Source organism: Peromyscus californicus, unplaced genomic scaffold (genome assembly GCF_007827085.1).
Source record: "Peromyscus californicus insignis strain IS unplaced genomic scaffold, ASM782708v3 Scaffold_1__1_contigs__length_55948999, whole genome shotgun sequence".
Classification (NCBI taxonomy): Eukaryota; Metazoa; Chordata; class Mammalia; order Rodentia; family Cricetidae; genus Peromyscus; species Peromyscus californicus.
The window spans coordinates 23,510,177-23,535,540 of NW_026294492.1; the positions used below are offsets into that span (position 1 = coordinate 23,510,177).

A 25,364-nucleotide genomic window follows, 5' to 3' on the forward strand; every position below is an offset into this window, starting at 1 on the left:
AACTGGGTTCCCGGGAACAGAGAGAGAGATCTTCACTGAGTTCCGATCCTGGTTTCCCGCCGCTCTTACCCCCCCACTTGCTTTCTCAGCCAGCCACCAGCAGCAGGCCAGACCGAGATCTGGGCACGGCCCCTTTAAAGGAGCCCAGACGACGACGACGTCGGGATCTCACCGGGCTGCGGAGCAGGGGCGGGGCGCTCCGCACAAGGGCTTTTACGTAGCCGGGGACGCCGCTGCGTCACAGCGCCCGCAGCCAATCAGGGTGGAGCCTGGCGGGACGCATTACTAAGGCGACGGGCTGGACGCCTCCCCGCTCCGGGATGAATTAGCGGCGGGTTCTGCTAGCAGGTTGTGACCCCCCGTGGAGTCGCAGTCTCTCTCTCCAGTGTCCCCGCAACGTCGCGCGGTTCCCCCCGGCGTGGCCCAGGTGCGCGGCCCGCGGTGTCAGGTGCGGGTTTCGGCGCGGGGGAACATGGCGGCGGCCCGGGGATATCCCCGAGTGGGCGGAGGGGGAGCTGCGGCGTGGGCCGCTTTTCCCCTGAACGCACGCTTCCTCCGGTGGGCCCGGGGGGACGGTCACTCGTGGGAGTTGGGCGGAGGGTTAGGGCGAGCGACTCCAGACAGGCGGAGGCCTCTGGAGCCGAGCGGGCTGCTGGACGAGGGGCGCCCGGTGCCCCGTCTGGGCTCGCGGACAGGCACCTTTCTGTCCACATCACACCTTGGCGGACCCCGGGAGCTGCTGGGTCCCCAGACACCACCTGAGGTGTGCTAGGGGCCAGGCCCCGGATGCACAAGGCTCCTCTGGGGCCGCCACGTGGGAAACACACAATAAAGCTATCCAGGGCTCAGGCTGCCTCTTTGCTGCGAGTGCTAGAGGTGTGCACTAGGTCTAGGTGGCAGTTCCACAGAAGGAATGGTAGGCAGACGTCGAGTCGGGTTTTTTTCGGTCCGCTTTTTGAGGCATGCTCTTGCTAAGGGCTAGTCTTCCCACTCACGGTCCTTCTTCCCTCTGCCCTTGTATTGGTGCGATAATAGGCGTGCTTTACCACGCCCACCTGCCAGGTTTAGTCTTTCCGGTTGTATCTCAACATCTAAGATTATATTTGGCCAGAAGCAATAAAGAAATACGGTGCTTGCTTGTGGTTGTGGAGCTGTTTAGTTTTCTTGTCCTTTCCTGAAGGATTAGTTGCCTTTAAAGTTAACTTACTGTATTCAGTGTGCTTTGAATGGATGTAGTTTTGCAGTTCAGTTTAAGTCCAGGAAAAGTATTGAAGACATGTTGGCGAAGGGATTACCAAAGATAAATGCTTCCCATTCACGTCCTTCACGTATTTCGGCAGAGAAACATCTTGTCATAAAAAGTTTAAATACTTAGGCTACTTACTTAAGCCGGGTAGTGGTGGCTCACGCCTTTAATCCCAGCACTCGGGAGGCGGAGGCAGGTGGATTTCTGCGTTCAAGGCCAGCCTGGTCTACAGAGTGAGATCCAGGACAGATTCCAAAGCTACACAGAGAAAACCTGTCTCGAAAACAAACAAACAAACAAACAAACAAACCAATAGTTGGGCTACTTAAAAAACTGCTGTTTTAATGAAAGACTTTGCAAAATTTGTGTATTTAAAAATATTATTTTTGTCTATTTGAGGCTGCATGAGTTTATATGCATCATGCAATGTGGAAACCTCCTGAAGCTGGATTATGGATGTTTTTGAGTCACCTAATGTGGGTGTTGGGAACCCAACCCTGGTCCCCTAAAAGAACAAGAAGTGCTCTTAACCGCTGAGCTATAGCTTCAGCCCTTAAACTTGTGTATTTTGGGATTAGTAAAAGAATTGAAAACTCTTGCTTAGCTTCAGTCATCAATAGCTACTGTTTCAGGAGTGCCCAGTGTACATCTGGCACTGTGATTTTTCACATGGCTTCTTTCTTTAAGATGAACAAATGTTGGGGATCCCTCTTTTCCCACGAGGTCGAAAGGCTAGCTACTGCAGATGTCAGGAGGGGGACTCTTCGAAACTGAATCTGGGGACTTAGGGTCAGTTTGGCCTGTGGTTGAGGTTATATGTAGTGATAACTAGGTTGCTTCTTAAGATATGGTGGTTCGGTAACTTCTGTGGGTGTTTTGTCTCTGAAGGGAGAAGACAGTTCTTGGCCAGTCTTCCTTGAGGTTTTATAAGGGGAGGGGAGCCAGTGCATATAAAAGACTTAAAAGCAGTAGTGAAAATTGACATTTATTAATAGACGCTACTCAGCCTGGCTGTGTGTCCAGGGCCTTCTAAGTGTCAATTCAACCACTCAACACCAGTGTAAAAGTGGTTACTTTAACAGGTGAGGGAACTGGAGCACACTGAAGTTTAAGTCATTTGTCCTAAACCATTCAGCTAGCATTGTGAGTCCAGCGTGTGCCCCACCCCACCCCCACCCTGTCTGCCCCTTTATCTCTCTTTCTCGTACTGGGGATTGGATGCAGGGCTTGCACATGCTAAGCAAAGTGCTCCATCACTGATCTATCCCCAGCCCCTTTTCTTCTTGAGACTGAGTCCCACTGAATTGCCGAGATTAGCTTTGAACTCATTCTGTAGCCCAGGGTGGTCTTGAACTTGTGATCTTCTTCCTGCTTCAGCCCTCTGAATAGCTGAAAGTACAGTCCTGCACCACAAGGCCTGGCCCCTGTGTTCTTCCATCCCTTCACTGTGTGCATACTGGTGTCTCATGTGCTAAGGGGATATGTGAGCTGAGTTTTCAAGGTCTTTTTGTTGTATAAAGAATTATGATTCATTTTTTTTGACATCCTTTGTAATTTGTGTGGCAGTGGCTACAATTACGTTGCTTAAGTAGTATATTCATTTTACTTTTTTTGTTTGTTCGTGGTTTTTTTTTTTTTTTTTTTTTTTTTTTTGACAAGGTTTCTTTGTGTAATAGCCCTGACTGTCCTGGAACTCGCTTTGGAGACCAGGTTGGCCTCAAACTCACAGAGATCTGCCTGCCTCTGCTTCCCAAGTGCGGGTGTTGGCAATAAAGGCATGTGCACCACCCCCCCCACCCCCCTCAACCCCTCCCCCCCAACCCCCCGCCACCACCCCAGTTTACTTTGTTTTTAAGACGTCAATGGCATCTGTGAGACAGGCTGGTCGGGAACTTGGATCTGTAATCCTTGCTGGCTTTGAACCCAGGCAGTCCTAGACACTCAGCCTCCCGAGAGTTAGGACTCTAAGAATGAGCTATCCTGGCCAGCTTTGACGTCCAATATTCTTAAAAACTTTTAAAAACAGAATTGTAACTAATACCTACCAGGAAACACAAATCAGTAATTTTAGTTTTTTTTTTTTTTTTTTTTTTTTTTTTTTTTTTTTTTTTTTTTTTTTTTTGGTTTTTCGAGACAGGGTTTCTCTGTGTAGCTTTGCGCCTCTCCTGGAACTCACTTGGTAGCCCAGGCTGGCCTCGAACTCACAGAGATCCGCCTGCCTCTGCCTCCCGAGTGCTGGGATTAAAGGCGTGCGCCACCACCGCCCGGCAGTAATTTTAGTTTTTACTCAAGTCTTTTGTATTTGTGTTGGTGTATGCATGTGTGTGTGGGGGCATGCACGTGTCCATGTAAAGACTTTGAGGAAAGGGTCTCTCACTGAACCTGACGCTCATTGACTGACTAGATTGGCCTTTTTTTTTTTGGCCATCAAGCCCCTGACGTCCTCCTATTTCTGCCTCCTGGTGCTTGGATTACATACATCCACATGCTGCTAAACCTGGGGTTTTACTTGGGTGCTGGGGCTCTGAACTCAGGTCCTCATGCCTGTGTGGCAAGTACTTTACCCACTGAGCCATCTGCCCAACCCCGGTTAAATTCTTTGAGAGAATAATTTGATGGATGAATTTAAAAACAAACTGGTTTTAGTACAGTTAATTGCCAAGCTATGCTAATAAGTTTCCTAGACTTTTGTTTCTTTTGTTTTCTTTTTTCTTTTTTTTTTAATTTTTTTTTTTTTTTGGTTTTTCGAGACAGGGTTTCTCTGTGTAGCTTTGCGCCTTTCCTGGAACTCGCTTTGGAGACCAGGCTGGCCTCGAACTCACAGAGATCCGCCTGGCTCTGCCTCCCGAGTGCTGGGATTAAAGGCGTGCGCCACCACCGCCCGGCCTCTTTTTTCTTTTTTGAGACAGGGTTTCTCTGTGTAGCCCTGGCTGTCTTGGAACACTCTCTGTAGACCAGGCTGGCCTCGAACTCACAGCGATCTGCCTGCCTCTGCCTCCTGCCTCTGTCTTTTTTTTTCTCAGTCTTTATAGAAAAAAAATGACATAAATAGGAGTGGCCGTGACTTTCATTGTTTCCTCAACTCTTCCTGGAGTCTTTCTACCTCCTTGGAATGTAAAATTAATTGCTCATCTAATCCCTGAGTTCAAGGAGGGGCCCAAGTCCAATCTGAAGACGAGGGGAAGGATAGATGATTAACTTATGGTGTGCTAAGCACTCAGCTGTAACAGCGTGGGTACAGAGAACTGTGGGAACATGGGCTGGCACGGACCTAGCCAAGCAGACGTGAGGGAGACCGGCTTCTGGGTGGGAGGAACTCAGTCAAGGCAGAGAGAGTGTATCCCTTCAGGGAGAGGAACAGGGAAAGTTAGGTCCAGGCTGTGAATTCGCAGCCAAGATTGACCTTATGCTGCTGGCAGTAAGGATTTCCTAAGGACATTAAGTTTAGAGCTAAACTAGGGTTGTTCTTTTCTGTCAGCTGGCCAACTGGAGTTTCCTGGGAAGAGGAACCTCAGTTGAGAAAATCCCTCCATCAGATGGCCTGTAGGCAAGTCTGTAGGTTACACTCTTAATTAATGATTGATATGGAAGGGCCCAGCCTACTTGGGGGTGGTGGTGTCCCTGGGCAGCTGGTCCTGAGTTGGATAAGAACGTGGGCTGAGCAAGTCATGGGAAGCAAGCCAGTAAGCAGCATTTCTCCTTGGCCTCTGCTTCAGTTCTCCTTGGCCTCTAGGTTCCTGCCTTGAGTTCCTGCCCTGACTTTGCTCAGTGACGTCCTGTGGTGGAGAGTTGTAAGTTGAAGTGAACCCTTTCTTCCCTGATTGGTTTTGGTCATGGTGTTTTATGGCAGCCCTAGAAATCCTACCTAAGACATAGAGTAATATGATCAACTTTCTGTTCTGCTGATTTGTTTATTTATTGGGCTTTATTTTTCTGTAGCTCAGGCTGGCCTGGAACTTGCTATGTAGCTGGTTTCAAACACAAGGTTATCCTCCTGCCTCAGCACTTATTAAGTGCTGAGGTTACAGGCGAATATACGGTATGGCACCTAGTTATGTTCTGGAGAGGTGTCTAGTAACAGAATGTAAAGAAGACACCAGTTAAGGACCGTTTCATAATCCAGGTTTGGGGTATAGACTGGACATGAGCCGAGGCAGAGCTGAGTTTAGATTCCTTATGTTTCCAATCAGAGTAGAATGTAAGATGGATTGGGTGTGAAGAGCAGTCAGGTGTGAGAGTCAGAGGTGGGACTCCTCTGCAGAACAAAAGTTGTGTATTTTATAACTAATGCTTGGAAATTGGAGGTACTGTTGACTGATGATAAGGAGAAGCTAACTGAATTCTTTGTGAGGGTTCCAAGGGAGTGAGTGGGAAGAATCTAAGGTAAGTTTTGAGAAAATTGAATACTGCCAGGAGGATGAGTATTAGGTTGTTTTAACTCCCTCCCCCCTTCCTTCCCCCTCCCTTCTTCTCTTCCTTCCTCCCTCCACCTTTTTTTTTTTTTTTTTGAGACAGGGTTTCTCTGTTTAGCCTGTGATGTCCTAGAACTAACTCTGTAGACCAGGCTGACCTTGAACTCAGAGATCTGCCTGCCTCTGCCTCCTGAGTGCTGGGATTAAAGGCTTTTTTTTTTTTTAATATTAGACTTTTGTTGTTATTTTGAGACCAGGTCTCATGTAGCCCATGCTGGTTCTGAAGTCTCTATGTAGCTGAAGCTGGTCTTGAACCCCTGATCCTTTGCCTCTAGCTTTCAAATGATGGGATTATAGACACATGCTTCCACCCCCAGCTTATTTTGAGTACTTACCTATTTGCACAGAAGTGATTTTAATGTGGAAGCAGTCACTGATGACATGGGCTGGTTGTAAACGGATCGTGCAGATGTGTATAGCACGACAGTTCCTCAGTGCCGACACCACCACAATGCAGGGCAGTCAACTCAGGGTGAGAGTGCAAACTTGGCCCAGGTGCAGCCGTTGATTTCTTTTGAACATGCTGCAGAGCCATTCCAATCATAACAGAAATCAGCACTGTGGGTAGATTAGACAGATTTACTCGAATGATTCAGAAAGCAATAACCTTACAAAAGCTGATCCCTACCAGTGTAGTTGTGCAGACCAGCGGGAACTCCTACTGATAGGAGTGTAAAATGGTAGGTACAGTCACTTTGACGACATGCTGTGGCTTTGGTCATAGTGTTTCATGTTTCTTTGCAGCAGTAGTAACCTTAATTAGGACAGGGAGAAAAGATGGACAGTAGGAGTAGCTAAAACACTTTTTTTTAAAAAGCTCGCCTTGGAGTCAGGGTCCTGCTACAAAGCCCAGCCTGACCTTGAACTATGCCAAGTGGAGCAGGCTGGACTTGAGTTCCCGATCCTCCTCACTGCACTTCCTTGGTGCTGATTGCAGGCATGTGCCATTTTGTCCAGCCTGTGTTCTTCTGTGCCGCATGCATGCCTGTTTTAGCTCAGTGTAAATTCAAAATATATGCCACTCTTGTGCCTTTATTTTTAAGGGATTGCTTGAACAAAAATCGTTCCTGTGTTACAAATTATGCCCAAGGTTTCTGAATATCCATGTGGAGTATGCCTTCCTGTGACAGCTTAGGGCCATTCTTTCTGTGATGTGGGATTTTTAAATGAAATCTGCCTCTTGCCTTTCATGTGCTCTTGAAATTATTGAACAGTCTTAATGCTTCATTATATAATCTTGAAATTTAGTAAGAATGTATTATTTCCCCTTCTCCCCTACTCCCCTCTTCTGAATAGGGTCTTTATGTGACTAGGCTGGCCTTTGAACTGTGGTGCCACATCCTCACTAGTGCTGAAAGTACATTGTGAGCCACCACACCTCCCTAAACCTTAAGTTGTTCACTAAAGCCGGTTGATTAAGGAAAAAATGTGTGTTTTGTTCTCTTGTGGGGCAGGGCACAGCTGAAGTACAGTAGGCCAGGCCTTACTCGTTAGCTTTCCTTAAGGTAGTAATGAAATCAGCAACCAGCTCCTGGTTCCTTCCAAGGCTAGATGGTGGAATTTAGAGTTCCCCTTTGCTACAGTGATGGAAAGTTCTATTGAGGGACTGATCTTCCTTGGAATTGAGTCTTCATTGGATTCAGTTGTTCCCAAAGCTATATTTATTTATTCCTTTTTGAATTATTATATTTCCTCTTTGCTCCTGTGATGAAGAATTCTTGTCTGTTGAAGGTACTGATCTTCATTGGAACTGAGTCCCCATTGGATTCAATTGTTCCTAAAGCTATATTTCTTTCTTTCTTTTTGATTTAGAATTTTGTTAAGTCTCAGAAAAAAGGGGGTCTTTTTACTTTGAACTCTTAAATGTCTGATTCTGACTTTTGGGGTTATTCTTAAGACTTCTCAAGGATCTTTCCACCACAGGTAGTTACTAGCATTTCTAGGAGATTGATACATATTTACATTAGTTTCCTATAGCTGTTGTAATAAATTCCTACAAACACGGTGGTTTTCAACAACACAAATTTATTTTCCTAGCATTCTGGAGACAAACACTCTGAAATGTTGTTAGTTAGCCAAGATCAGGAGTAGCGGAGCTGTGGCACCTCAGAGGCTCCAAAGGATGATCACTCTTGGTCTCACAGCCTGTGGTGACTGCTGGTTCCTTTTTATGGGTTGAGCACCCCAGTCCTTGTCTGTATTGTCACAGCTTCTTTCTCCTCTCTGTTGGCGACTTCTCTGCTGCCTTCCTCTTAAAAGCATATGCTGTATGTGACTGTATTTAGGCCTTCCCTAATAATTCACATAACCCTCCTGTTGTAAAGTGCTCCATATATCCACATTTCCAGTCTTCTTTCTTTCTATGTAACATTTATAATTTTCAGAGATTAGGATGTGCTGCTGTTTTCATGTCTCTTCAGTTAGCACATGCTAATTGTATCAAAGAATGAGTTTAATTTTGACGTTTTCAGACATACTGTGTTATTTACTATTATGTTGTGAGAAAGTAGCTGACTGGAGCAGCTTAGGGTAGGATGAGGTGATTTCGGCTCACAGTTACAGGATACAGTTCATCATGGTATGGAAAGAGGGGACAGGAGCATGAGGCACCTGGTCACACTGTCTCACAGTTACAGGATACAGTTCATCATGGTATGGAAAGAGGGGACAGGAGCATGAGGCTCCTGTCACATTGTCTCACAGTCCAGATAGAGACAGTGATGCACACTGGAGTTCTCAAACCCTGCTTCAGCCCTTCTGTTCAGTCCAGCATCCCTGCCCACAGGCTGGTGCCATCTACAGTGAGGTGGGGCTTCCCGTTTCAATGAACCCAGTCTAGGGAATCCCTCAGAGCCATGTCCACAGGCTGGTTTCCACACCATTCTAGATCCTGTCAGGTTAACAGTATTAACCATCACACAGCTGTTTCATAGTAGAAATTCTGCCACTCTATGAACAGTGTTTCCTTTCTTGTGTTTCTTCAGTATATTTCTTTAGTGTTTTATATTTTATGTTTTTGGGTAGGTTTATGCTTAGGGTTTTTCCCCTAAGACTATTGTGAGTAAAATTATTTTCCTGAATACTTTCTCAGTGAGATATTTTTTGTTTTGTTTTGTTTTTTGAGGGAGGGTTTCTCTGTGTAGCCCTGGCTGTTCTGGAACCTATTTTGTAGCCCAGGCTGGTCTCAAACTTAGATCTGCATGCCTCTGCCTCCTGAGTGCTGAGATTAAAGGCATTACTCCTGGAATTTTTTCTTGGTGTATGAAAAGCTACCGATTCTTGTGTGATTTTGTATCTTACTGGAAAGGGTTATTATATTACTTGTCTTATGGAGTCTTTAGGGCTCCTCAATTATAAGATGACAGCTTCAAGTAGATAGTTCAGCTTCTTTTTTATGTGTGTCCCCTTTGTTTCTTTCTCTTGTCTTATTTCTCTGGCTATGATCTCAAACACTATGTTGAATAAAAGTGTTGAGAATGGATACTCCTAGAATGTGAATATACTTTGACAGTCCAACCATAGTGATATTTGTTAATTTGTGTTTCTAAGTGAAGAAACAAGATGAATTGTCTAAAGTCACAAAGTTTGGAGATGCCTGTTACTCTTCTCTCTCTCTACCCTCCTTCCTGTCAGAAACTAGGACTATGCAGGGCCAGGTGCAGTGATATGTACCGGTAGTCCTAGTACTTCGGAGGCTGAGGCAGGAGGATTGGTAGTTTGAAGCTACTCTGGGTCACATAGTGAATTCCAGCTCACTCTGGGATACATAATGAGACTTGTCTCAAACCCCCAAACATACACACAACCAGGATACAGAACAGTTCTGCCCTGAGGCCTCATTCTGTTGCCCCTGATGGACACGTTCCCTCCCTTCCTGACTTCTGACAAGTACCAGTCTGTTTTCTGTTTTCACAGTTTTGTCACTGAAGGAATGCCATACTAGTGGATTTAAACAGCTTTCAGTCCGTGGGCTTTGGCTTTTGTCCACCCCCATTTGGTATGATTCTCTCGGGATTCATTGTAGTATGCACGAGCTTGTTCTTTTCCCATCCCTGCGTCCCAGTCTCCTTAGCACTTCCTCCGTAGCGATGTGCACACTGAAGGGCATCTGGGTTGTTTTCAGGGTTTGGCTCTTAGGAACATTTGTGTGTGTGTATGTTTTTATGTGAATGTAAATTTGGACTTCCCGGGAGTCAGTACCCAGCAGTGTAATTGCCGGGCCATATGGAGACTGTGTAGATCTGTGGGTTATTTCTGAACCCTCAGCTCCTTTCCCTGGGTCTTTCTGTGTTTTCATGGCCGCACCACACTATCTTCTTTGCTGTTGCTCTGTACCGAGATTTGAAAACAGAAACACGAATCCTTTTTCGTTCTTTAGAAATAATTTCTTACTCCATTTTTATTATTAATTTTCCGTGTGTGTGTGTGTGTGTGTGTGTGTGTGTGTGTGTGTGTGTGTGTGTTGTGGAGGTCAGAGGATAACTTCCAGGGGTTGGTTCTCACTTGGGTCCCAGCAGTCAAACTCAGGTCACTAGGTTGGCAGTAAGGATCCTTACTAGCCATGCCATCTGGCCTGACATATTTTATTCTTTTTTTTTTTTTTTTTGAGACAGGTTTTCTCTGTGTAGCTTTTGGAGCCTATCCTGGAACTCACTCTGTAGACCAGGCTGGCCTTGAACTCACAGAGATATGCCTACCTCTGCCTCCCAAGTGCTGGGATTAAAGGCATGCACCACTACCGCCCGGCTCATATTTTATTCTTCATTATGATTATTTTTAACTTGTTTTTGTTTTCTTACAAGTCTGTATAATTTTTTGTTTGTTTTACTTCTCACTCAGCCCAAGCTATCTCAGAACTCCCTGGGTAATCCAAGCTATCTCAGAACTCCCTGGGTAATCCAGGCTAACCTTGGATGTCTAAACCTCCCACCTCTACTTCCAGTGTGCTAGGATTGGTTGCAGGATTGTGTCACTGTGCCAGGCAGTCTCTGTGAATTTTAGAATTTGTCAGTTTCTACGGTGTAGGCTGCTGGGGGATCTGACAGGCAGTGCCTTTTATTCGTTAAGTTGTACAGCCTTCACCACGATCAGTTTTACAACATTTTCGTTATCCTAAAGAATCCCTGTGTGCATTAGCAGTGACACTTCTGCCCTCTTCCAAACTCTCCTTTTCTCGAGGCAGTATGGTCTGCTTTCTCCTAGATTTGTTTATTCCAGCCATTTTATATAAATGGACCGATGAGATACTGTTTCCCCCTCTCGTACTTCCTCCCTCTGTAACCCTCTCCTTTTTTTGGTACAGGGTCTATATTTATAGGCCAGGCTAGCCTAGAACTCACTGTGTATCCCAGGCGGGCCTTGAGCTCACGGTTATCCTCTTGTCTTAGGTTCCCAAATGCTGGGATTACACATAATCATGCTAGCTTTATCTGGTCATTTTTGAATGGCTTTTTTCACTTAGCACAATATTTTCAGGGTTCCTGTGCACAGTGTCTTGGTTACTTTTCTGTTGCTGTGACAAACCAACATGACCAAGGTAAGTTATAAAGAAAGTATTTAATGGGGCTAATAGTTTCAGGAGGCTAAGAGCCCATGATGGTAGGCAAAGGAAGGGCAACAGGAACAGCCAAGAGCTCACACCTTAATCTGCAGGCAGGAGGCAAAGAGAGAGAGCACACTGGGAATAGTGCATTCTTTTGAAACTTCAAAACCCACCCCCAGTGAAACATCTTCTCCAACAAGGCCACACTTCCTTACTCCTTCCCTTACAGTTCTGTCAACTGGAGAACAATTATTCAAATACATGAGCCTTTGGAGGATATTCTCACACCACCACACATGGTATGATACAACAGTTCTTAGTTTTTTTCTATTGCCAAACCATCTTTTGTATGGATAGTGCCACATTTATTATTATTGTTGTTGTTATTATTTTGGTTTTTGAGACAGAGTGTCACTATGTAGCCTTGATTGACCTGGAACTCATTATGTAGACCAGGCTGGCCTCAGTCTCAAGATCTGCCTGTCTCTGCCTCCTGAATGCTGGCATTAAAGGTGTGCACCACCACACCCAGCCTGCCATTTATTCATTCATCAGCTGGTGGATTCTTGAGTTGTTTTGCTTAGTGGCTATTTGGAATAATGCTGTTGTGAGCATTCATGTATAAGCTTTGTATAGGTTTGTGTTTTCATTTTTCTCTTGTATATGCTTAAAACTAGAATTGTTGGTTCACAGAGTAATGGTGTTTAACTTTTTGAATAACTACTAGATAGTTTTCCAAACTGGTTGTATGGTTGTATGAAACTAATGATGTGGCCAGGTTTCTATTTCTCAGCATCAGTACTTGTTACTATTTGTTTTTTTGTTATAGTCAGTTCTTCTGGAACTATCCTTGTGGACATGACTAGAGGTGTGGTACAAACCTTCTAGTTGCTTCTTTCAGGTTGACAGTCAAAATACACGATCACAGCAAGTAATAGATTGTTTTCAAAAGCCATTTTTGCAGGACTCGGGAGGCAGAGCCAGGTGGATGGATCTCTGTGAGTTCATGGCCAGCCTGGTCTACAGAGTGAGTTCCAGGACAGGCACCAAAACTACACAAAGAAACCCTGTCTCGAAAAACCAAAAACAAACAACAACAACAACAAAAAAACCCCAAAAACAAAATAGCCGTGTGTGTGTGTGTGTGTGTGTGTGTGTGTGTGTGTGTGTGTGTGTGTGTGTGTGTATGTTGGTATGTATGACAATGTGCTTATTTTTCTTGGACCTATTAGTATTGTGTATTGTATTGATTGCTGACTATTGAACAGCTTTGCATCCTGGATTCAAACAGTTTTTAATATCATTGAATTCCTTTTCAAATGCTTTCTGAAGGTTTATATCTCTATGGTACTTTTATACTGTTTTTCTAGTTTCTGCTTTGAGGTGATACTAGTTTCATAAAATTGAGTGCTTCCAATTCATCATCTGTTTCCTAGGAGACATTATAAAGAGTTAGTTTTAATTCTTTTTTCCTTTGATAGAATTCTCTGATGAAACAGTCTGGGCTAGGAGAGTTTTTTCAGAAGCCTTTTAGATCTGAGTTCATTTCCCATGGTCATTATGGGGTATTCAGATTTATCTTTTCATTTTGGGTGACTCATGTTGCTCAGTGCTTTTGAGGAATTGGCCATTGGCACAGCAGGGTTCCTCACTCCTGCTAGGCAGCTTTAGAAGGGCAGTGAGTATCACCAGGCTGTTGAATTCTGTTGATGTGATCATGTCTCACTACTGCCCCTCAAATGGTCTTAGCTGACACCTTGGGTCAGGGCGATGGCCTTCTTGCCTACTCCTGGCATCAGTGACAGCTTTGACAGTGTAGAAGCCTCTTCTGGTACCATCATAATGGAGAAGAATAGGGATGAAAGATCTCTTACAGGCTCATGTATTTATTTGGACGCGTGGTCTGCAGTTGGTCACACAAGTGGAGATAATCATGGGACCTTTCTGAAGTGGAGCTTTGCTACAGGAACGGTATCACAATCTGAGGGCAGAGTTGGAGGATTTATAGCCTGGCCCTATGTCTTAGAGTTTCTATTGCTGTGATAAAACACCATGACCAAAAGTAGGGTGAAAGAAAGTGCTGATTTTGCTTACACTTCTATATCACAGTCTGCCATTGAAGGAAGTCAGGGTCGGAACTCAAGACAGGAGGTAGAATCTGAAGGAGAGACTATGGAGGAATGCTACTTACTGGCCTGCTCCTCATGGCTTGCTCAGCCTGCTTTCTTATACTATCCAGGACCACCTGCGCAGGAGTGGCACCATTCACAATGGACTAGGCCCTGCACGTCATGAGTTTATCAAGAAAATGTCCTCCGGGCAACCTGATGGAGGCATTTCTTAATTGAGGTTCCTTTTCTTAGACAACTTTAACTTGTGTCAAGTTGACACTAATTAGGACATTCTGTGTCCTGTTCTTTCTCTGTTTCTTCTATGTGGGGTTGAGATGTGCTCTCAGCTTCCTGCTCTTGCTGCCGTGCCCTGTCTTCCTTGCCCTGATAGATATCCATCTGGAACCACTAGCCATTTCTGCCTTAATATGTGTAGTGCATAGTATTTTACCTGACCATGCTGTTTTATAGGGCAGTGCAGAGAGGAGTCCTCATGGAATGCTGGGGAGCTGCTAACACCACGGTGGAGCTGGACATGCTCTTCCGGGAGAGGGAATCCCTTAATGTAGGGACAACCACTAGAGCTTTCGGGGCATTGGGAGGGTAAGTGTGTGGGGATTGGGATTGGAAAGACTCTTCCAGGCTTGCTTCTTGCATTGGCCTTTCCTTCTGACACTTAGTGCTTAAAAATGTTTTCCTTAAGGGCTTTCTGGGCAGAGGGCTGGGAGGGTGGTGGGTGGTAGTGGGATGAGACTGGTGAATTCCAGGGCTGGGGTAACTTCAGTGGTAGAGTGTTTGCTTAGCGTAGGCAAAGCTCAGGGTTTGGTTTCCATCACTAGCAGAGGAGAAAAACAAAGTTGACTTAGAAGAGGGAGTCCTTGGAGGCTGAGGAATTGGCTTGATTGTTAGGTAACATATATATTTATGTATGTATGTATATTTGGAAAGCAAGTGTCTAAAAGTAGTCTAGGCTGGTCTCGAACTTGTAGCCCTTTTGCTGTAGCCTTCCCAGCAGCTGGAGTTACAGGCCTGTGCTACTTGATTGGCCCAACTTATGTGACTCTTACAGGGCACACACTGGCTTAAATGACATCGTTGGCTAGTACCATCAGTGCTTAAAGCAGTGGGGACTTGTGGGAGGGCCTTACCTGTGTGGATAGCTGACAGTTCTGGCCTTGTCCGTACAGCTCTAGGTCCTACCTGTTTAGTGTCCCTCTGAAATCCTTAGTCACCACTTTCTATCTCACTTAGCTGAGCTAAATCTATTCTCAGTCCAGTATCCCATTTCCTGGCAGGGTTTGTCTGTTTTTGTCCATTTAATTGTCCTGTTTTGAACTTTTGTATACAATTTTGCACGTCTCCCTACTTTCTCTGTTGTTGCTACTTTTGTAAGGTTTGGGCTCCCCCCTCTTCTTTATGCTTGCATTATTTCAGTAGTCTGCTGATTGGTTTTAAAAATAGCAACTTCTATTTATTGCATATTTGATAAACTGTATCTGATCTTCCTCTGGTTCTTGACATTGGGCTTAAAAAAAAAAACCTTGGAATTTTCTGAATGGTAAGAATAGCTTCTGTTATCTCCAGTGTCTCTTGATTACACTGGGAGTTTGTGCTAATGGTCCAAAATTAGAAGTTTGGAACCTTCAGCACTCCCCAACCCGCCCCCCCCCCCCGCCACCCCTCCCGCCACCCCTCATGCATGCTTGCCCAAGTCTCTGAGAAGGGAAGAGGAAACTAGATACTGAGTTTATTTAGGGGGTCTCTGGTTTAGCTAGTCCTATTTAGGTAATGCAAGCCTGGAACAGTGGAGAACGTGTTAACGTGGAGGGCAGTTGACACCTGGATTTCCTGAGAGGCGTGGATGCTTTGTGTCCACTCTCCCTCTCCCAGACCTTTCTCAGTGCACCTCTTCCTTCCATTTAGCTGTTCCTGAGTTGAGCCTGTTACAGTGTAATAAAGCTGTGATTGTTTAATCAAGTATTGCGCTTTCCCTGTTTCATGAGCATGATTGTAGTGAATTACTGAACCAGAGAAAGAATTTAGAGAAACTTAGCCCTTGTGGTTAGGTGGGCATTCATGTAGCAAGTAGAGATCTCTGAAGTAAGAGCGCTTTGGGTAGATTCTTGGTCTTCACTTGTTGGATCGGATTTTACCTCCAGGCAGTGAGTGTCAGAATCCAGTAGACATTGGAGGACATGTGGCTGGTGCCAGCACAGTGTGTGCCCCCTTCCAGTATTGTGGCTGTGTGCTGCGTGCATCGTTTCATGTGGCACCTTAGGAAGGTGACACCTGCTTTTGTCTCCCTTGGCCTTTTGGTAGGGAAGGTGGAGTCATAGTAGTCCAGGCCACAGAACTAGGGCTGTTGGGAGAATCCCATGCTTTCTGACCACAGACCTCATTTCTTAACCCTTTGTGCTGAGCCAACTGCCGTTGTTCTTGCTTTAGAGATTAAAACCGTCCTGTGACCTGGCAGGTGTGATCTTTGCATTTCTTTCGTTTTTTTGTTTTGAGACAGGGTCTGTGTTGAAGCCCAGGGTCATGCCTGCACTCTGAAGTGCTGGGTTTACATGAATGGGCCACAGAGCTTGGCCATCATTTTTGAGCTCAGGACCTATTCAGTTGCTCCCCCTATCGCACGCAGTACTCCTTAGGCAACCATTCTGGGCCAAAGTGGCAATACTGCCCAAATGTCATAGGGAACAAAATAAACACTGTTGTGTTTTTGGGTAGGCTGCTCCATTCTGTGTCTACAGGGGACATGTTAGGGATGGACTATGTGGGTTCTGGCCCCTGGTAAAATATAATGGGAGATCAGAATATCGAAAAAGGATGTTGGAATGAAAACAGCACATGCTGACCATGTGAATAATTCCAGAGGTCAAAAGACAAGCAGCTTCATGGAGCAGGGCTGTTTGAGCTTGTCCTGAAGGGAATATAGGGCTTTGAGACCTGTGACCGGGCAGGCGATGCTCCTGGGCAGGAAGAATGTGAGTCAAAGGGATGGCAGGGATTTTGGATTAAAGCTGAAGGCAGAGGCTTCCTTACCTTATCTGGAGGAACCTTCTCTTGAGCCAGGGTCTGTTTCCTGCCCCAAATGAGTCTTGAAAAGCTGTGCTATGGTTTTGTAGCGAACGTTGGCCAGATCTTGGTTCTTGCCCCCCTTTTAAACACACTGAAAGCTGTTTTAGGGTCAGCCAGCGATAAGGTTGGGTAAGTGTGTTAATCAGTCACAGTTTTGCTAAACACAAGGTGTGACTATTATCGAGGTTTACTTTATATGTTACTCGAGCTCACCAAAGGAAGCTTTAAATTAGAATAGTTCAAAACTACTTTTAGTAGTGAAGCATTGCCGTGAGCATCAAAACAGCCAGTCTGAAGAAGGCTGGTTAAGTTCTCACAAGTAGTTTAAAGGCTTTTGTGTGAATGCACATTGTTAACCATGTATGATTCTCTTGGCATTCGGAAGGGCAGGTTTGTGACATCTTTCCTGACTCTTGAGAGCATCAGAATTGGCTGCTGGTCATTTGTCCGCCTGCTTTGAAGACACAAGAATCTAGTTGATATTTGTTTGAAGATTAGCTGTGCTATGTAATATTTATACACATTGGGAAAAATAATATATAAAGAACAGTGAAAATCACATTATTCAGGTAGTTGATATCCTTATGTTGTATAATTTTTAGATATAGTTATACAACTCTGTACCCACTTTTTTCACTAATTTATATTACCAGTATCTTTCCTGTATCATGTTTTTTTCCCCATGACTTCTATTAACATATAAACATCATATATAGAGTTTGGGAGGATTTCTTTCCTTTGACTAACAACAGAATCATTTATTTCCAGTTTTATAAGTTGCTCATTTTACTTCATTGATGGCTTTCTAACTGTGGTTTCACTGCTTAAAACTGTCCCCACAGTACTCCCTTACAAGGCTGTTGGTCATAACTTAGCCATTTCTCTGTTTTCTGTAGATGTAGTTTTAAGTGTGTGTGTGTGTGTGTGTGTGTGTGTGTGTGTGTGTTATGTGCACATAAGTCCAGGTGCTGGGAGAGGCTAGAAAAAGGCATTGGATCTCTTGGGTCTGGAGTGACAGGTGATTGTGAGCCACACGACTTGGGAGCTGGGAACTGAACTCTGAGGAGCTCTAAGCACTCAGGACTGTGAAGTCATCTCTCCAGCCCCCACTTCTCTATTGATGGACGTTTTACTCTTCTGATTTTCATATACACATAATACTACTCCAGCAAGTTATTTATTCATTCCCTAGTTATTGTGTTGAGATTGAATCCATGGCCTCTCTTCCCTTGAGCTACAGCTGCAGCCATCAGTGAAGATCTTTACAATACAGTTTCTTATTTTTATGAGTGTTTTGCGAAGATAGAAAATTTGAATGATATTTTTGGGTATAAATATATATATATCCACTTAAGTACCAGCTTTACTGTGTTGTCTTTGAAAGGAGCCCCGTCTGTTAACCCCCGTAGTAACAGTGTCCTTGTCCCCTCCCCTCTGTGCTCACTTTTGCTACATATATCCCTGACAAATAGGGAAAAAACTAGTAATTGAAAACATGTCTCACGCTGCCTTAATTTGATCTTTTTTTGTATTTTCTCATATGTGACTATTTTGATCCTTTGCCCATTTTTTTTCTTATTGTTATATTTTATTCTAATTCTTTAGTGCTTTCATAGTTTACATGTAACTCTTTAATTCATCTGGAATTTATTTTGATTTCATGGAATGAAAACTGCTTGATTCTGGAGGAGATTCAAGGGCTAGTGGGCCTTGAAATTGTCTGGAAAAATTTAGAGGGTAAAAATAAACTTGTTGCCTTTGGAGAGTAGTTTGTTTCAGATTTATTTAAAGCCTTAGTTAGTATTAGGCAGCTCTGTAAATCCTGCTTGTAACAGGAAGACCCTCCTGTACTAGTGCAGTAGAAAGAAAGCTGGATTCTTACTGAGTGGGCATGTCAGATGCGTGCTTACAGGTAGTTCAGGACAGACTCCATTTGAGCAGAATTGCACCCTCTTTATACAGAAGAGGTGAAACCCTTGTATTAAAAGTACAGTTGTGTGCTGTGTGGTAGCTTTTCATATACCTGATGAGATGCTTGCGTTTCAGTGGGAAAAAGGCCTGTGACCTTGTAATCTGAAATCTGGAGGCTCAGATACATTATTTTTATGGCAAAGGGAGTTCTTAATGATTTGGAGCTCTGGAGTAGGATAACAGTCTTGAGTTGTATGGATGGGTCATACAAGAGGTCACTTACATCCTTGATACAAGGAGAGGTAGAGGGACATAATGCACAGAAGAACAGGGACAGTGACCGCAGAGCAGAGGTTGGAAGGAGATGGTCTCAGTCAAGGAATTATGGCAGCTGTATGAGGCAAGAGCTGTTCCTTCCCCAGTATGGAGGAAGAATGGCATATACCTGAACTTTGGTCCAGTGACACTGTTTCAGACATTTGGATCCCTCACTTAGAGCAGAGGCTTGTTTTAGGTCACTGAGAATTTATTACTACCGATGCAGGAAACTGGTGTACCCTAAGGTGAGGGCCAGCTGTCTTCTGTTAGTAACAAACCCTAATTTCTCTTCTGCAGTTACCTGTCAGCACTTCACTGCTGGCTAGTTTCTGCTGCCGATCAGTGCTGGTTCTCTGTGCCGATGGTGTCCCTGTTTGGATTGCTGTACCTTTGTTACAAGTGCCGGTCTTCAGCGTTGTTCTTCCACAGTGCTCTGGCTGCTGGCAACGCCTTTCCATTTCATACGGATGGGATGGGAGAGTTCTTTCTTTAACATGCCTGGAAAAAAGCATTGGCATTTTGATATAAATTATATTGCCTCTATAAATGACTTTGTGTTTTGTTGCTGTAATCATAAATGTGGGATTCTTTCTAAATATTTAAATTGTCTTTAATTTCTTTTGGCAGTGCTTTGGAGTTTTAATTTGTAACAGTTTTTAAGTCTTTTTCCTCTTTGGTTGAATTTATTCTTAGATATCTTAATGTTTTGAGTGTACTTATAAAAATGGATTGTTTTCTTAAGTTCTTTCTCGGTTTACTCTCACCTCCCTCCCTTCCTTTCTTTCTTTTCTTTTCTTTTTTTTCCTGTGTAGGATTTTACTGTAATCCCCACACTGGCCTGAAACTCTCTAGGTAGACAGGGATGGCCTTGAACATATGGTAATCTTTGTGTCTCAGCCTCTCACGTGTGGAGATTATGGGCACAGACCTCCATGCTTGACTCACAGTTGGCTTTTGTGTTTTGATTTTTGTGTTGATTTTTGTTCCCTGCAACTCTGCTGAGTCTATTAGCCCCTCTGTCTGGTAGATTTGTAATTTCTTTCTGAGATTTCCAGACTTAAGATCACGTCTTGTAGAAATCACGTTTTCCTTTCTGATTGGAAGAGTTTTCTTTCCTTATTTGACTCGCCCTCGCTAGAACTCCTCCCCACAGGCCTGAACAGCAGTGGTGAGAGTGATTTCCTTGATTTCCTGACTTTACTACGTATTCAGTCTTTCCTCCTGGACTGTGTTAGCTTTTAAATTTGTAAAATGGTTAGAAATCGGGTTAATCGCCAACCTTTAAAAAGGCAATTTATTAGTTTTTGCTAGTCCCAAATTTTAGAGTAGAAGACATTTTCACTTGGTTGTAATTTCTATAGTTGGCAGTTTCATGGTCTGGACTACACAAAAAGCGTCAATGAAAAGCAGTCAAAAGAGATGGCAGCCCCAGGCTTCATGGAATGGAGGATTCCACCCGCCTTCACTCTGGATTTTGGCATTTGCTTCTAATGCTTCACTTTTTATCACTGCTCACAGAAATGGACAGTTTGCCCAGGTTAACCCTTTGGAGCTTTAAACACTTTTGCGTGTGTGTCTCTTGCTTGATTTGATCTCTCTTAAGCGTTAGCCAGTTTCTTTTATTGATGCTTTTGCTTACAGTGGAAAGAAGGACTGTGACTGCTATGAAATGTCTCATGTCCTAGGAAAACAAATGCCCTAGAGTCAGAACACACAAAGTTATTGCATTTGATAAACTGTCTTATTATTTGTCTTTGTGGGCATTTTGATAACATTTGAATAGGTTCTACACAAATATTTCTGATGGACCAGGTCTTATGTATGTCTGAGAATTATATATGTTTATATGTGTTATAGATGTCTATATATTAAAATGTATTTGCAAGGTATTTGTGTATCTGTACCATGTAATATGTGTAATATATATTATATATTATATATACATATATAATATTATATATATGTGTATATATATATATATATATATATATATATATAAAAATAACAGTTTTGAACAAAGAAAATAGGCCAAGTACCTCTTGTAAGTAAAAAGAGTTTAAATTTATTATAGGGGCAGCAAGAGGGCGCATCAGATAAAGGCCCTTGCTGCCAAGCCTGAGAGCCTGAGATCCCTGGATTGTACTTGGTGGAAGGAGAAAACCAACTCCCACCAGCTGTATTCTGACTTCCACATGTGCACTGTGTCATGGATGTGCCCACATGTAAACACACACTCATACACTCAGTAAATAAAAGAATTTAAATAAAAAGAACTCTATTATGATTTAAAATTACTAGTATCATTATTAGTATGTTTTGTGTGTGTGTGTGTGTGTGTGTGTGTGTGTGTGTGTGTGTGTGTGTGTGTGTATAGTGCAGGCCCATGCACACCATGATGCACATATGGAGGTCAGAGGACCACTTTGGGCTTGGTTCTCTCTTCTCCGTCTTGGCTCTGGGGATCAGATTCAGGGAATGAGGTTTACATCGAGCACCTTTACCAGCTAAGCCCTCCTGCCAGCCCAGTTTCTTTCTTTCTTTTTTTTTTTTAAGTTAATTTTGGGGGTACAGAAAGCAGGGGAGGACTTGATGATTTCAATACAACTCGATTGTTCTGGCTTGGGTCACCTGCATCCATTGTTATCCACACCTTTTCATGCCTTCACTTGCCTTATAATTCTCCATAATTATAGTCTTAGAACTTCATGAAGCTAAATGGACTCTTCCATTTACTTCTTCCTTCGTGGAATAAAACAGCTACTGTGACAGATGACTTGATGAACATGGATGCATTTAAAGGACTGGGGGGGGCAGTTTGAGAACCGTTTTACAGCGCATGCAAGACTATCACACTTCTTTGTAAAGGGGATTGTGCTACCGGATTGAGTATCATTTTCCTCAGTTGGTGCAACTGTTTCCAAGGACTCCTAAGTGCTCAGTAAATATGAGTGGGCAACGGGATGCTGGGGATGGATGCTGAAACCATCTTCATGTTGCACTCTGCAGATGGGTTTTGCAGATTGTGAAATCAAGTTTCCTGTCTTCATCCAGTGCTCAGTACTTCCACCCAACCAAATTCACAAAGGGTCGATGCTTTTCAAAAACCAAACGCCCGTGTATTAATATGCCTTGGGAGGTGGACCCTTCCATTGTAATTTGCTTTCACTGTTAGGAGTTTCTAATTATGAGGATATCTCAGTACCGAGTAGTGGCTTCCTAGTAACAAAGTTGCCATGAGGGACTCAGGCAGACATGAAAATAAACATGTGTTAAGGATTTCATGTAACTCATAGTCAGTGTGGGATGAGGCACATGGTTTAACTGGTTCAAAGGAAAAGTAAAACAACCCACAAGTTTATGTGGGGTGAAGGAATGTTGAAATGGATTGCACATGGAGCTGTTTGGTGGGGGTGGAGGGGCTTGGAGGCTGAAGTCAGTTGACTATTTTACCTGACGGTGGAACCTTTGCCTCTCTCAGGATCCCATGGTGTGCAGGGTTGTGGAGTGAGGTGGAGGGATGCTGGGCATGCCTCCAGGTTTTCCTTGCTTGTTACTGTCAATTGTGGAGGGCGGAGCTTTGGGGTATTTGCCTGTTACTGTAGTGGTGGGCGGAGCTTTGGGGTATTTGCCTGTTACTGTAGTGGTGGGCGGAGCTTTGGGGTATTTGTGTTCATTTCTCTGGATACTCTTGGAACTCCATGACTTTTTATAGCCGTATCATTATGTTGTTAATGAAAAAAACATTTTAAAATAATTTGGCTTTAAATACTTGATTATATACAGACCTGGGTTTAAATTTTCTTTGCTGGTCTTATAGAAACTTGCTAATTTTCCCTTTGGATTTGTGGCTTTTTTTTTTTTTTTTTTGAGGGGGAGAGGGAACAGCTGGTGGTTACAGCAAGGAAAAAGAGGTAGTGCTGTGCTGTTTGTGTGACTTTAGAGCAAGCATGAACCATGCGCAAAGTTACAGAGGTTGTGTACGGGGTTGGAAAGAACCCAGGCTTTCCAATAATTCCGCTGGCCTTTCACAACACAGGAACACTACCTTGTTGGCTCCATTACCTACCTTGTCGAAAGTTTCCTTTAATCTCTCCTGAACATTTTAATGTATGCTAAAGTGAACAGCTTTACGTTAACATGTGTGTTTTGTACAGTTGGGTGCAAAACTTCTCTGTATGAGTAAATGTTGAGTAAGTCTTTCCTTTACATGTTTTTCTCTGATGTGATTTCTTCTGATATATGATGCCCTCTAGTGAAGTTAGCCTTTCAGAAACATGACTGAGAGGCTGTAACCAGTACAATGAAATCTTGACAAGGAACATTCCAGCAATCCCCACATGCTGTGTTAACATGGTAAGTTTCTGACCCCCCACATATTCAAGTAAAGATTGACTGTCTCTGATGCATCTTACTGACTTGAGTGACTCTTGCAGGTGGCATTTCAAATCTCTTGAGCTCAGAGGCTCCAGTTAGACCTTGCGTCCTGAGCATCTCTGGCGTGCCTTACTTAAGGGGGCCGTGTGAGTTTGAAAAGTCCTATATGTCAGCTATGGGCTTGAGAGTAGCTACCTGTGTATGGAAGATGGTTCCCAGAGTTGCCCACATCCATTTGTCTTGTCATTTAACAGATTTTAGTCCTGTACCCCTAGTGTAGAAATCAAGAGCCAGGTATTATGGTCATACTTGTGGTCTCAGCACTTGAGAGGTGGGGGCAGGAGGGTCAGAAGATCAAGGCCAGCCTGGGCTGCTTGAGATCCTGGTTAAAAAACCAGGGAAGTTGAGATTCAGAAAGGATAAATAATTTGCGCCAGGTTGTATGGAAAGTAGGAGACCTATGACCAGCTCGTGTAAGTTAGCAGTGGGGTGAGTAGCAGGTTAGTGGCCCCAGCTGCTTTACAATTGACAGCTCTCTCTCAAGTACCCAGTTGTCAGGCGAACTCAAGTCTCTTTGTCGAGTCAGGCTTTCAAGTAGCCCTGGCGGGCCTAGAACTTGGTATGTAGCCAAGGCTGCCCTTGAACTGATTCTCTAGCACCATCTCCCAAGTACCGGGACAGACTGCTGCCCTCACCCCTCACTGTCAACTGCTTTTTGATACATCGTCTTTACACTTGTGCACTTAATGGTGTGGTTTCTTGTGAGTCTCAATGGTAGAAGTGGTGGCTTAAGCTGGACACAATTCTAGCACTTAGGAGCGTGAGATAGGAAGATTGCCAGTTCAAAGCCAGCCTGAGCTACACAGTGAGACCCTGTCACAAATAAATAAATAGAAGCGGCAGATTCCTAAGCCTGTCTGAATATTAGTCTGGTTTCAGTTTTCATCCCGTAAGGTTCTTTGTAAAGACTTCCTTGCCAGCCGATGCAGTCTTTTCTAACTATGCTTTGGTTAACATTTTTGAGATCTGGAGAAGTGACCGCTTGTACAGGTGTCAGATTCCTTCAAGGTGTTCATAACTTTTTTGTTTGTTTGTTTGTTTTTCAAAACAGGGTTTCTCTGTGTTGTTTTGGTGCCTGTCCTGGATCTTGCTCTGTAGACCAGGCTGGCCTCGAACTCACAGAGATCCACCTGGCTCTGCCTCCCGAGTACTGGGTTTAAAGGCGTGCGCCACCACCGCCCAGCCCTGGTGTTCATAAATTTAAGGACTCTTGGCCTCGAGCCATTTAATCCCCTCTGCATTGGTCGTGTCCTTTTAGTTTTTATAGTTGACTAAATAGAAATTGATTTCTCCATCTGTAGATAATTTAATCTCAGGTTAGAACTAGCTGTTTAATATTCCAGGTTGTCGGTGGTTGTGTATACTCAGGCCAGGTTTTGTTATGTGGACACAATTTAGGATATATCTCATTACTGGAATAATAAGACAAGCCTCCAGAAAACCAGAGCAGTTATATACTATATATAGGAGAGGTGTTTCTCATTTCTGGAAAGTTGTGTATTTTTTTAAATGAAGCTCTTATTTGCTCCAGTGCATTTTTATAGTCCCTAACTTGTACTTAATTAGGTTAAGTGCAAGCCCTTAGCCTCCTCACACTTCCATTTTCTGTGTCCCTACAGACTAGCTTTCCACATGTCTCCCCACTTTCTAGTTAGAGTCAAAAGGAGAAATGAGAGGCATTCTGATAAGGAACAGAACTGGAAGCTTTTCTAGTAGAAAGACAGAAGCTCAGCAGTGCCCAGCCTGGGATTTAAAGTCTGGAAGAGGAGGGGTCTAGAAAACATTTCCATGACAGGAGAAGCAGAGAAAAATCCCACCTGAGTCCATCTGCCTTTTGATGAAAACAGAACATTTTCTTTTAAAGAGTTCTTATTTTTCTAGTTCAGTTCTTCGTTCCCAAAGGTTTTTCTAGCTGTGAAAAATGTCAAAAGGAACTTAGAGTGTACAAATGAAGAAATAAATTGTGGTCTGAATTCTGTGGCCTGCAATCTGGGAGTGTAAAGTAAAGAGTGTTGGGGACAGGTAAAAAATAGGCACAAGGCAGTCACAGAGGTGTTCAACAGAATAGACGGGGCGATAGGAAGGGTCTCCCACCGTCGGGGAGAGTTAACACGTAGGTTGAAGTGGTAGGAGGCAAGGTTATAGCCCACAGTTCCATGCTAGGCCCTGTCTCGCTGTCACCAGTGCTGTTTGAAGGGACATTGGAGTCAACTGACTCTTGTAGGTTGATGTGAAAATTTGATCACTGG

The 25,364-nt window shown here is 43.8% G+C and overlaps 1 protein-coding gene across 2 annotated transcripts in view; it reads left to right on the top strand.

Annotated features, from left to right (window-relative positions):
- The first annotated feature begins 270 nt into the window (after positions 1 to 270).
- Positions 271 to 25,364, top strand: part of Lclat1 (lysocardiolipin acyltransferase 1) — a 129,179-nt gene continuing 104,085 nt past the window's right edge. Inside the window, exon 1 of one of the 2 annotated variants that reach the window (XM_052746231.1) lies at positions 271 to 427. The gene's annotated coding sequence lies outside the window, so the exon portion shown is untranslated. Of the gene's footprint in view, positions 449 to 25,364 lie in introns of both variants that reach the window. The other variant, XM_052746230.1, reaches the window with a different exon arrangement.